Here is a 13,820-nt window from a genome sequence, read left to right as displayed (position 1 = left end):
TTGGAATTTTTTACTCTTAGAAAATTGGAGGATGTATTATTCTACATTAGTGAAAGATACTTCAGAATTAAAAATGATAATCATTTATATTTTTCCATTTATATGAATCTAAAATGCTCCTTTTTACAACCTTTGGTTCTCTATGTCTTTTTTTTTTTTTTTTAATACACTTCTCTGTCCAGCTTGAGCTTGCCTGTCCTCGGGAACGGCTGAAAGATGGGCTGGGCTCAGGGCTCACGCACGGCAGAGCGGCACGTGCGCTAGCCACGCCCCTCCGCCCAGTCTGTGCCCTCTGTGCCCTGTCTGTGTAGGACGCGGGTTCTCCTTCACTCCTGAAGCCAGTGGAGCTTCCGGAAAGCCTCCATGTAGAAAAGAACTCTATTCTTCTCCACATGACTCTGTCACCTGACACATCTCAGTCATCTATCGTGAGAACAGTCAGAGATGTGGGACTTTTTATTGTTTCTACTGACATGTGATAGGTGGTGAGTAAGCAGAAGAATTCAAATCTTGATTTCTGGTGCAGCCTGTCCCCGGGCATGAGGTAGTTTGAGAAGGAAATGAGTCGGCCTTGCCTGGGGGGCTGGTGTGAGGACATCATCCCTTCCCTCCTCCGAGACAGAAGATGCACCCGTTTTCAGGGAGCACTGTGGACCGCCAGTCGAAAGGCGCATCTGCTGCATTCTTGGATGTCAGGGTGGCAGACAGAGGTCAGGGTGGAGCTGGTGCTCAGCAGCTCATTCCCTTGAGTGGTGATAACGAGGATTTTATAACAGCACTCTCCTGTTTGTGTTCTCATCATCCTCACAAAGATGTAGCGATGTCAGAGTGTCATCACTGGGAAAATTGACCTGGTCTTTCCTTAGTGAAACCTTCCATCTAGTCTTCACATTAAGATCTTTATGTTTCACATCTTTAAAAATGAATTCAATTACTCTTTGGAGATAAATACAAATAAGTTGACCCAATTACATATTGTAAAGCAATCACTCCATCAGTATATTCACGAAGAGCAATCAAAATTTTAGAGAGACTTCATATAAATACTATATTTTGATGGATAGAAATACTAAAATGAATTATGCAATAGAAATAACATGGTATTCTGTCAAATCTGTAGTATAATCAGATATCTTTGTAGAAAGATGGAGTTGTGTTAGAGGTACAAGAAGGGACAATGTACTAGCAGATAATTAGAACATTTTACAGAATGAATATGTCCTAGTTTGTAAAAAGGAGTAAGATTTAAGTCAGGGTTAAACAAGGAGGGATTAGAATTTCATATGCAAGGGAAATAAAATGTATAAGTTTGATTAAACAAGAAACCAACACACATAAAAATATAGTAACTAACAGAGGGTGATTTTAATATGTTAATGAGTCCCTGACCAAATGGGCAATAAAAAACCGTGGGTTCTATTTTTTGGGGGGGGTTGTATTTTTTTCTGAAGCTGGAAACGGGGAGGCAGTCAGACAGACTCCTGCATGCGCCCTACCGGGATCCACCCGGCACACCCACCAGGGGGCAATGCTTTGCCCATCCGGGGCGTCGCTCTGTTGCGACCAGAGCCACTCTAGCGCCTGGGGCAGAGGCCATGGAGCCATCCCCAGCGCCCGGGCCATCTTTTGCTCCAATGGAGCCTCGGCTGTGGGAGGGGAAGAGAGAGACAGAGAGGAAGGAGAATGGGAGGGGTGGAGAGGCAGATGGGCGCCTCTCCTGTGTGCCCTGGCCGGGAATCGAACCCGGGACTCCTGCACTCCAGGCCGACGCTCTACCACTGAGCCAACCGGCCAGGGCCGTGGGTTCTGTGAATGTCACTGAATGCCCGTTTCATGAAACTTTGATCTTTATGTTCCGGAGAAGACAAGGCATTGGACGACAGACACATCAGGGCTCCGGACCTCACATTTCCTTTTCCTTGTTCTTGTTCTTTTTAGAGTGACAGGGAAGGGGAGGAAGGGTGGGGGTAAAGGGATGAGAAGCAGCAGCGCGTAGCTGCTTCACTTTAGTTGTTTATTCATTGCTTCTCATGTGCACCTTGACCAGGGAGCTCATGCCAAGCCAGTGACCCCTTGCTCAAGCCAGTGGCCTTTGGCATCTAGCCAGTGACCTTTGGACTGCCTCTAGCAGCGACCCTGGAATCCTGTCGATGACCCTGCACTCAAGTCGGCGGCCCCACACTCAAGCAGGCCAGCCAGCTTCAGCTGTCAGCCTCGGGGTTCTGAACCAGGACCCTCAGTGTCCTGGGCCAACTCTCCCTCCACTGCACCACCTCCGGTCAAGCTGGACCTCACATTTATGATCAGCTCATCAGGCAGACAAACCCACAGCTATTAACACTCTTACGTTTTGCTATTATTGTCGCTGTTGCTATTGTTTAGTTGTGACTCCAGGATGACTGCTCCTTCTGTAGTAAAGTGATTATTTTTTGTTCTGGAACAGTGGCAATAGAGTGAAGTGTGTGATGCCCCAAACAATCCTGCCCCGATCATCCTTGGTCCCCACTGAGGAATAGTGGGTGTTAGGGAGAGCAGCAGTGTTACCTGCTGAGTGTCTGTCTCACCAGTATCCAGGCATGCATTTGTTGGGGCGTGGAGAAGGAAACAGTCTCCACCATTTCCACTTCTCACTCTCCTCCTTTTATTTTAACATTGTTTTTTCTCTCTCTCTATCTCTTTTTCTTTACTTTTTTATTTTTTGTGTTTTTCTGAAGTGAGAATGGGGGGGTAGTGGAGGCAGACAGACAGACTTCCGCATGTGCCCCACCAGGATCCACCCGGCATGCCCACCAGGGGGCGATGCTCTGCCAATCTGGGCCATTGCTCCATTGTGGCCAGAGCCATTCTAGCACCTGAGGTGGAGGCCATAGAGCCATCCTCAGCACCCGGGCCAACTTTGCTCCAATGGAGCCTTGGCTGCAGGAGGGGAAGAGAGAATAGAAAGGAGAGGGGGAGGGGTGGAGAAGCAGATAGGCACTTCTCCTGTGTGCCCTGGCCGGGAATTGAACCCGGGTCTTCCACCTGCCAGGTCGATGCTCTACCACTGTCAACTGGCCAGGACCTGTTTTGTTTTATTTATTTTCTTAAGTGAGAAGTGGGGAGGCAGAGAGACAAACTTCTGCATGCACCCTGACCAGGATCCACCCAGCAAGCCCACTAAGGGTCAATGCTCTGCCCATCTGGGGCCCTTGCTCCGTTGCTCGGCAACTAAGCAGCTGAGTTGGAGGCCATGGAGCCATCCTTGGTACCTGGGGCCAACTTGCTCCAACAAAGCCATGTCTGTGGGAGGAGAAGAGAGAAAGAGAGAGAGAAGGAAGAAGGGGAGGGGTAGAGAAACAGATGGTTGCCTCTCCTGTGTTCCCTGACCGGGAATCAAACCCAAGATGTCCACACACCAGGCCAAAGCTCTACCACTGAACCAACCAGCCAGGGCCCTCTCCACCACTGTTGAACAAGTTTGTGAATTGGTAAAAGAATCCCCCAGAGACCCCCATAGATCTGTAATGGGGAGGTTTAGGTATAATGGGCTTGGATGAACATGTGAGGGAGAAAGTAGAAGCTAGAATATTCTTCCATCTCACATGGTTAAGACTGTCCCTTTGTGTTGTCCACAGTGTATTCTCACCCATGCCTGTGGTGCCAGTGGGGGGCAAGGACTCTGGGGAAAGTTCGGTGTGAGCACTGCTCCCACCTGATGGGCCTTGGTGACTCTAGGCAAGTCAGTCATACCTTCTGGGCTTCAATGACCTCATCTGTAAAAAACAGGGTCATGAGAATACCTAGTTTATAGGCTTGAGGAGATGGATAAGACAGCGTTTGTAAAAAAGAAAAATGTAGTGTCGTCTGGGCTTGAACAACATGAAAAGAATTTCCCATGATCAAGCAACGAAAATTGTTTTTTTACAAAATCATTCACTGCCAATTAGCAGGGTGTCTGAGAAAGATCCAGGGTCAGGCACCACATAATGACATCGATGATGGGCCGCACATCACATCCCTCAGGAATGATGGAGTGAGAAACGCCTGTCTCCCTTGTAGCACGAGAGCACAGCGCAGTCCTCACATGTGTGGCGCTGCCAGTTCATAAAGTGCAGTTGTGTCTGGTATGTAATGCTGACCGGTGGTCATCCATGACGGTCTTGCTGCTCGGTGCATGCACTGTGCTATGCTTGGTCGTCATTACTTTTGAGAGCCCTCTTCCCTCATGCAGAGGAGTTTGGGGTAGAGCAGCCCTGGGTGCTCCGCCTGCAGCAGCCTCACCCTGTGTGCTGAGTCTCCCGATGGCATTGTTGTCTTGTGTGTTCGGTTCCCTCCGTGCTGTTCTGTGCGATGACAGGTGTGCTGGCTTGTGACCTGGAGTGCGAGGCCATCCTGTGGCACCTCGGTGCGGCAGGCTGGGAGATCAGGGCCTGTGTGGGGCCCTTGGTGACATTCTCGCAAAGACAGCGTTTCCTGACAACACACTACTCAGACCAGATCCTGGTCCCTTAACCACACGTGGCTGCAAATTCTCTTTTCAATTACAGGACAGAAACTGTCAAGGGATTGAGTTTGGTTATATTCTGTTTATAAGAGAGGTGCCTAAAGCTTAAAACATAATGACACCAAAAAACCTAAAGCAAAGAGAAGATAATAGCATGCTACTACCAATGGAAAGAGAGCTTGTGTGGTTATATTAATCATGGGCAAATATATTTTAAGGTAGAATTTTTTTAAAATAAAGAACTGTAAGATTAAATGATATATATCTAATATATATAAATGCATAACAATGTTAATTATATATAGTAGTATCCACTGTATAATATTATACATTTAAGTATATCTAAAGATATGTAGACATAATTTATAAATATATAGTCTAATAGATAATCTAATATGTACTATGTATGCCTATATATAGTAGATATGTATTATTAAATCTTAAACTTCTTTAGAAAATATTCTAACATAAGATTATATATTGAATTATAGACATATAATTTAATAGATACACATATTATATACTATATATAATATAATTAATATATGAGGTTATATATCTTATATACTACTAGCTGTACCCGGCCACGCATTGCTGTGGCTCAGTCTGGTTAAATGGAAAAGAAAGAAAAGAGAAAGCGCACATTTCTAATATGTTTAATTTCACAATGCTTGTGGGTATACAATATTTTTTGTTGTTACACTGTCTGTGCAGATATTGAGATTGTCTGGTTTGCCAAGTCTAGAACACACAATATATAATTGTCCATGTGAGAAGCAATACGTGTCTAGATCTATACTGCACAATTCTAAAGATTGGCCCTGAGCTTTGTTGATGGTGATTGCAAACACCAATCAAATGGGGAATTGCAATCTCTTAAATTGAAATGGCATATCCGTTGGAATCATAGGGATGCGAGGAATGAGGTCATTTCACCTTTGAAAGGTCCTGTCAAGATTGTTGCTTCTACGACGTTGCTCATTAATTTTTTATAACACACAGACCCAAACACTTCATGTTATACCATGAAATCCATCAGCAATTTCACCTTCTGTCTGAAAACATGTGCTGTGATGTCATGCCTATCCACCAGCGATTGCCCAGGAAGTAAGAGCTGCTGTATATCATCCCAAGCTGGATTGCATGTGAATGTAATGAATAGGTCTGGACTCCCGTAGTGATGAACATACGCAATTGCATCTCGAGCATACTCATGCATATGACGTGGACTGCCTGTATATGAAGATGGCAAAATCATTAGTCTTCCACTGTTACTTGTGTTACTGTCATTTATAACTGCATCTCGCAAATGAACGTATTCTTCAGAGCGACGCTTGGTCTGATTCAAACGGATGAATATCAAATGCTCTGTTTCGATTTTTGCATACATGTCTATGATGTATTGGTGAAACAACTGATGGCATTTCAAAATGTGATTGTCTTCATTCTCTCGAAACATTAATCGGTATGAATAATAATACTTCATTGCGCTGCTTTTCATATTTGTTTCTTCACCACTGACTAGATTTATCATCTTAACGTTGAAGTGATATCCATCGGCACCATCCCAAAAAATGATTGGATATTGCAGGGCATCGTAGCATCGATGAGTTTCTGCAACTTTTGTCAATTGATTGTTTCTCCAATGAAGAACAATATCTCTAGGTTGGAACTGATCTCCGACTATAACAATTGCCACTTCGTCTATAGTTGGAGCATTGAATCTTTGCACATGTTCTCCAGCAGCCATTTTGTCAGCATGAATAACAATCTTGTGTGTATCAGATGGCATCATGTCAACTGCTGTTTTGAACAAATCACTAAATTGTTTTTTTCGTGAAGAAGCTCTTGCATTTGGGAAACAATGGACCTTTTTATGCCAGTAGAAATTCCACAGCATGCATTCAATTCATCATTGCCATCACCGATGAAATACATTTGTAGGAATTTATGTTGACCATCTGGGAACGGAAGCAGGGAACCGGCTTTTATGATACATTTGTCCTTTCACTTTGAAAGTTAGCATGAATTGAGCTGTTACACTTTCTGCACTGAATGACGTCATTTGGAAGCATGAGTTCTATTTCCTGATGTTAGATAGGAAATGCTTTGATTCGGCAGTATATCCGGCAAGCAAAGTTTTTAAAGGCTCTGGACGGTTCTCCAAGTTGAGGCAGTTTAATTTTTCCAGCAGCGCAACACATTCCTTTGGTTTTTCCAATAAATTTCAGAGCCTTGCAATAAGGACACACTTCAGTCATGGTGCCAATGAGAACATGCCAGCTCAAACTGTAATCATCAGCTGGGTTATACTGGAATGCAAGGCGATTGTAATCGCATGATTGCTGAGCACGGAGTCTGTTTGACGCTGATCTGCTGTTTCTCGTTGACGTCTTTCAGCCACTCTCAACCTGTCACGTTCATTCTGTTGAGAACAAAGCAGATCTAAAGCTGCAGAACGCGATCACCATGCTCGCAACCATGCATCCTCAAGTCTGGCTGCATGTAAATGGATCGTAAATCGGAAACATTGAAATGGAATCGTAAAATATTTAGTATAGTATGTGTTGCTTTTATGTCCAACAGATGGCGCTGTTTTTCAAAAAGAGCATGTTTTTACCTGTCACAGGTGTGACATCTATATCTATATAGTAGTAGGTATATAAAAAAGAGCACATATTTGAATGCAACATTGTGTCAAAATTTCAGAGCAATTGGTGAAGAACTTGCAGAGATTTAAGATTTTGAACAAGTGAACATTTACATTTTTATTTATATAAGATAATATATACTTGTATATGTAATATTTATTTATATATTAGATATATGTGATTAGATCTTAAACTTTATTCAGAAAACCTTCTACCTTATGATATATTTTATCTGATATTAATATAGTAAAGACTAATATATTCATTATATTAAATAGTAATATATATTAAATACATACCTAATATAATGAAAAGTAGATTTTAAAAGGTAACATTAAATAGGATATGGAAATAATACTATAATATAATATTAAGGTACTAATATGTTACATATTAGGTATGTAGCTAATAAAATCTAATATGTGTACATGTGTGCATAGAGAGAGTACTAAACTTGCAAGAACTTAAGTAATATAAGAAACTAGAAAAAAGTAACTGTATACAAAGGAAGTAGAAGGAAGGGAAAGAAATTAAGAACAGAAATTAATATAGGCCAGTTTCACTTATAAACATCAGAAGCAAAAATGCTAAATAAAATGTCACACCAAATCAAGCAATGTGTGTACCTGCATATAAATATATAAATCTGAGAATAACAAGTGTTAGCAAGGCGTAGGACAACTGGAACTCTCATATACTGTTGCATGGAATAGACATTGGTTACACTGCTTTGAAAAACTGTTGCTTGTACTTTTTTTTTAATATATTTTTTTTATTTATTCATTATAGCGAGGGGAGAGAGAGTGAGAGAAGGGGGGAGGAGCAGGAAGCATCAACTCCCATATGTGCCTAGACCAGGCAAGCCCAGGGTTTTGAACCGGCAACCTCAGCGTTTCCAGGTTGACGCTTTATCCACTGCACCACCACAGGTCAGGCCTTGCTTTGAAAAACTCTTACTTAGCAAACTTTAAAAAATATATCTAAACCATCAAAGGCTGCGATACTGTGTTTAAAAACATTCTAATAATTTTTAAATTCATTATTCTAGAATCACCTCAGATTTTCGTCACACTCTTCTGAACTGAAATTTGTAGTTTACAACAAATATGTACTGAATGTCAGTTACCAATGAGAAACTGTCCAACGTTTAAAAAAAAACCCCACACAATTATAACACCATGTAGTCCTCGCCATAAAGGAATTCTTGGGTGGCCTCAGGTGACGGACCTGAGAGTACCACTAGAGCAGGTGTTTGCGGAGGGATGTGACAAAGGCTGAAAGGGAAGGGAAGGTCAGTTGTGCTCAAGGAGGTGTGGACAGTGCGTGCACAGAGAGCACTCTCCGGCAGGGGTGATGTGACGTAAGGTAACTGTGGGTCTTCCTTGCAGATCAGCTTGGGAGGAGGAGGTGGGATAGGCCTTTGAAAGGCATCGAAATTTAGAGGAGGTGCAGAGATAAGGAAACGCAGGTATATGCAGTTGTCAAAGAGGAGACTGCGAAAGGGACCTGCAGGGACCCAGGAAGTGGAGTTGTGTGGTCTCCCAGTCCCGTGGCTCTCTGGAATCCAGCCAGGTGTTGAGTCAGCCCCGGTTAGCCTGGCGGGGCACAGAGCAGAGTGACAGGTAGGAGCCTCCTTCACACTCAGCCAGTATTCACAGGAAAGGAGAAGCGTCTTCCTCCAAATGGATGTTCCAAAGAATTAAAACATTTTGCTTAATGCACAGGTGGATGAGGGTCTTACACTCTTTTTTTTTTTTTTTTTTTTTTTTTACATCACTGAACTCACATACTCTTTTCCCTGGGCCCTTGGCTGTCAGGAGGGTACAGAAAAGTAGCACAGGCTGAGTTAGAACATTTTTTTAATATTCTGTTTGGGGAAATATCTAGCTCGTTTGTAAGAGGCCAAATGGAAGTGTCCAGGGAGCAGTATACAGTCATGGTGACCAAAAGACAAATACAAACCTTGTGTTCAGGGTCACTGTAGCCCGCAGACCCCACTAGAGCAAGAAAGGGCCATGGAGACGCTGTTCCCAACTTACTATACCGAGGAGATGGCGCAAAGTCAACCCCAACCGTCTGCAGGAACCCTGATGTCCTCGTCTGAGATTGAAGGCAGAGGGAAGGGCCTGTCCCAGACAGAGCTTTGTGCCTCGGGGTCACGAGGCAGGGGAGGGAGAGGACAGGGGAGACGAGGGGAGAGAGACAGAAGAAGTGGAGCTGGCCCGAAGCAGGAGAAAGTCAGGTCAGAAGGACCCTGTTGCCCGTGGTCTCTGGAGAAGCCCACTGCGCCTTGTGACACAGGCTGAGAGTGGCTGGTGGTACTGAGGAGCCGCTATGTGCCAGGTACCTCACTGAACATTCCCTGGCTTTATCTCGCTTACCCTCAGAACAACCCCAGGACATAATTGTTATTCTTTCATCTGTTTTTAGTTGGAGAAACTGAGACTTCCAGACGTTAGTAACTTGCTCAAATACATGGGGGTCAGAATCTGAACAGAGGGCCTGTGCTGGGGATCTGTGTTTCCATGACAATCAGACAGCCCCTCCTTAGTAAGAAAGCCGCTGTGTCCCCCCAGTTCAGCCTTTGACAGCTGGCTGTGAGCGCAGCGCTGGACTGACAGGTGGCCTCAGAAAGCCCGGGACCTCGTGAATCCACCCTGATACTCGCTGTAAACAGATGTCAGTGTAGAGAAGTGCAGAGGAAAACCAGCCCCTTCGTTGTTACAGGTTTACCCAAACGTCCGATGACAGGCTGCACACACCTAATGAAGCTCCGACAGGGGGTGCCTCAGGGCTATGTGAACTCTGTGGGGCTGTGGGTTCCATTGTTTGCAGATGGCCTCAGGCCACGGAGCCGAACCCCTGTGGGCTTGTCTCGCAATTATTTCTGTACCTTAAATTAGCAAGGATACTTACTTTTATTTTGATCATGCATGACAAGATTATTATTATTTTTTAAAATAATATATTGATTCTAGAGAGAGAAGAAGGGAGAGAGAGAGAGAGAGAGAGAGAGAGAGAGACGGGAACATCAATCTGTTTATGTATGTGCCCTGACCAGGGATCAAACCGGCAAATTCCGCACATCAGAATAATGCTCTAACGTCTAACCAATCAAGCTATCTGGCCAGGGCCATGGCAGATTTATGAATTATAATTAAGTGAATGATTGTATAATATTTTCATAATTTATATATGATAATTTAAAACACACTGTATAATTAATTATATTACTGTAAATCAATGGGATAGTTTATATACATTTTACTTCTTTCTCTGGCAACTCATGCTAAAAGGCTTTCAGAATAATGCCACAATGGGCTTTTTTTTCTTTCTTTATCAGAACCTCGACCTCTAAAACAAATAGTAGTTCAGTACTGTTGGTCCGTAATGTACTTTAGAAACATCCTGACCTGTATTTCTCAGAACAGCAGTCATGGCTGTTTAAGAGAGCGGACACTGCCATGGAAACAATTGTGGGGTGGTCTGACCCCTGTGTTTCCTGCTTGCCCCGCAGTGAGTGGGCTCTGACGCCCCAGCCCCCCTCTAGAGGAGGGTGGTGGTGCCATCCAGGAAGAGAACAGAGTAGAAGCGTGCCTGAGGTCTGCACAGGGTGACATTACTGCCACGACGCTGGAGAAGCCCCCGTGGCGGGGGCGCTGGCAGGTGGGGCCTTCATCAGGACGGATGTCACTGTGAGGGCTTGGAGACCTCAGCACTGCTCTGAGCAGATGGGGGTGCGGTGACCACCGAGGTGCCAAGCTTGGGAGTGGGTGAGCCATGCAGGTCCACCCTTGCCCTCTCTGTTGGCTGGACGTGTGTGTCCAGCGCAGCGACTCAGCACGGAAGTTCTCTCACAGCAACGGTGACACATGCCATCCTGTCCACAGTGGTTCAGAGTCGGTGGGACATCTGTGTTCCTGCTGGGATCCCGCTGCCTCAGTCCTCTCTCTCCCAGCAAACCCACTGCAGGGAAGGCCTCCCACCAGGGAGCCGTCCCCAGCCAGACTGGCCCAGGGAAGCCAGGTCTGTGGCATTCTGGAGACCCTCAGAAAGTCAGCCCGGTGTGCGTGTGGTTTTATCTGATGGGGGGAGGGGGGACGAGCGGAACTGGACAAGAAGATGCCAAGAGACAGCGAGCGCACAGGGAGCAGGTCGCATGCCCGGGGGGTCCGGTCTGAGGGCCCACACTGGCCGGTGGGTTTCTGTGACAGGCTCTGAGATGTGATGAGCATTTCCCAGCACAGGCTGTCAGCGAAGTGGGTGATCCTTCCCCGTGTGGGCAGGCCTTGTCCATTCAGCAGGAGGCCTTAGGGGCAGAGGTCTCCGGAGGGGGGACTGAGCCTCCAGACTGCAGCTAGCACCCTGCCTGTTCCCCACCTGCCTGACCAGCCCGTAGAATTCAGATTCAAGGCCGTAGCACCAACCCTGACCTGAGTTCCCAGCCTGCCAGCTTCCCTCCAGGTTATAGACAGCCAGCCTCAGGACCCTCATGTGATTCCTTACAGTGAAGTCCCCTCCCCTCCCCCTCTCCCCCTCTCCCCCTCTCCTCCCTCTCCCCCTCTCTCTCCCCCTCCCCCTCTCCCCTATCCCCTCCCCTTCTCCCTCCTTCCTCCCCCCTCCCCTTATCCTTCCTCCCTCCCCCCTCCCCCTCTCCCTCCCCCTGCCCCTTACTCTTTTTTTCTCATATTTTAATACAACAAACTAAGGGGTGAGCGGACAGCAGTTTAAGGTGTAACTTTATTCACTGCGCAGTCTTTTGGAATTTCATCTACTTTCATTTTTTCCAGCACTCACTTCTAGCTTCCCAACTAAGTGTCAAGTTCAAATTCTATGGCAGTGGAATTAATTCTATGTTGAGGACCCAAGTTCCTAAATAAAAGCTCTGTTTTCTTTTTTTCCTGCCAAATTCAAATCTTATCTCAAGGATAAATACCCTCTGATCCTAAATGACAGCCATTTACAGATCTCCTTAAAATCCATGTGTGCTTTGGCAAGAAACCTAAAACTTGCTGTCTGTAAAGACATAATGGAGCTCTAATTCACATTTATTCTAGGGGGCCCAGACAACATCTTTTAAAGAAATGAGAACACAGAAAGGAACAAACATTCAGGGAACTGACACAGAGTTGTTTGAAAAGGTGAAGAGAACTGATCACGGTGGATATGGTGTGTGTGTTTGCATAAAACCCCATCAAGCTGACCCAGTTATCTGGCATAACGGTGCCAGGCCCTCTGGGTGTGGGAGCCTGTGAGCCCGCCAGAGATACGCGGCTGCGCATGCCTTTGCCCGGGACTTCCAGCCCCACAGAACCCTTTGTGCCGGTCCATAAATAACATCATAAAGTTGAGCTGCGTGTCCAAGGCTGTGGGGCAGCCAGCATGGGGCTCCCTGGTGTGCCTCAGTTTCCCACAGCTGTGGCCCTGCTCCTGGCCATGGGCTCCATGAGGGGCCAGGTGGGGGGATCTGGGAGCGCTGAGGAGTCAAGATTTCCTTCTAGCCCACTTCCTAGAGCCTGTAGGTCATATATGTGTCATACGTGTGTCATCTGTTTAAAACACTGGGGGAGGGTGAAGGAGCGGGCTAAAGATTACCAAGAAACTACACGTGCACACACATAGAGTACCTCATTTCAGAAGATTCAAGTTGATAAAGTGTGCATCTTAGAGTACTAAGACTGCATTTCACAGGTGGGATGTGAAATGATGACAGCCCACAGGCACTGAGAAGCAGCAACAGCACCGTCCCTGAGCAGATGGGAACAGGGTCCCCTAGGCAGCAGTGGCACCTACCCGGGCAGACGGGGACAGGGCCCCATGGCCTACCTGGGCAGACCCGGAAGTGGCCCGACGGGCCGGTGGCACAGGGTGGGGCAAGCAGCACCGGCGGGGAGCACTGTGACCTGCTCCACATAGGTCAGCTGTTAGTTACGTCAGCATGCCACATCCTGGTACCAGATGGAAGGACTGATAGCTGTATAAAAAGTATTTTAAATTGTTCTACAAGGGAAAAGATCTAATTGGTAATCCTAGAAAAAAACTGTAGGCATTAAAAGAAACATAAACTGAAATGATGAACTCTAGGATGATGCACAGTTAAAGAATTGATAAACAGGAAGATTCAGTGGGGGATTTTACCCAGACTGCAGCACGAATGACAGAAAAATGGTAACGGTGCTGGCCAGTGCTTTCTGGGGCTTTTTGTACAAATATACTCCAGCCTACAAATCCTTTCCCGTTGCTTTGGTGGAATAAAAATTGTGTATATTTCATTCAATATTCAATATACCATGTAATTAACCCCTGCCATCACTGGGAATGCGTTTTCCAAAATGGGGAGCCTCTGAGTTGGTAGCTGTCCCCAGAAAGAAGTCAGGTGTCCCTTGTCAGCACCCCTGCTTTCCCTGCGGGGAGTTTTCCCCGCGCCCACAGCACAGAGGGCAGGTTGATCAGAAAGGCCAACGTCAGTCTGCCCTCCGTGCGTTCTAGATTGGGTCCTTGTACAGTTTGTCAGTTCCTAGAGCCCTTTCTCAAAGTCAATCAGTTTCCTTCCTCAAGGGGACAGTTTGCTAGTGTCCCGAGGAAACACTAACGTCCGTCAGTGTTCTGCTAGGAACACCCCAGTGGCAGGAGTCACCCCTAGACCTGCCATCGGAGCTGGACTCTGGCCCTTCTCTACCCCGTTA

General features: G+C 45.9%; 1 non-coding gene across 1 annotated transcript; it reads right to left on the bottom strand.

Moving 5' to 3' along the window:
* Positions 1-1,722: 1,722 nt before the first annotated feature.
* On the bottom strand, positions 1,723-1,798 carry TRNAS-GGA (transfer RNA serine (anticodon GGA)). The gene has a single exon. It is a non-coding gene; the product is annotated as a tRNA-Ser (tRNA).
* Positions 1,799-13,820: the final 12,022 nt, after the last annotated feature.

Source organism: Saccopteryx bilineata, chromosome 1, assembly GCF_036850765.1.
Source record: "Saccopteryx bilineata isolate mSacBil1 chromosome 1, mSacBil1_pri_phased_curated, whole genome shotgun sequence".
Taxonomy (NCBI): Eukaryota; Metazoa; Chordata; class Mammalia; order Chiroptera; family Emballonuridae; genus Saccopteryx; species Saccopteryx bilineata.
The sequence above is the reverse complement of the archived record's forward strand: the minus strand, read 5'-3'. Positions and strand labels throughout refer to the sequence as shown.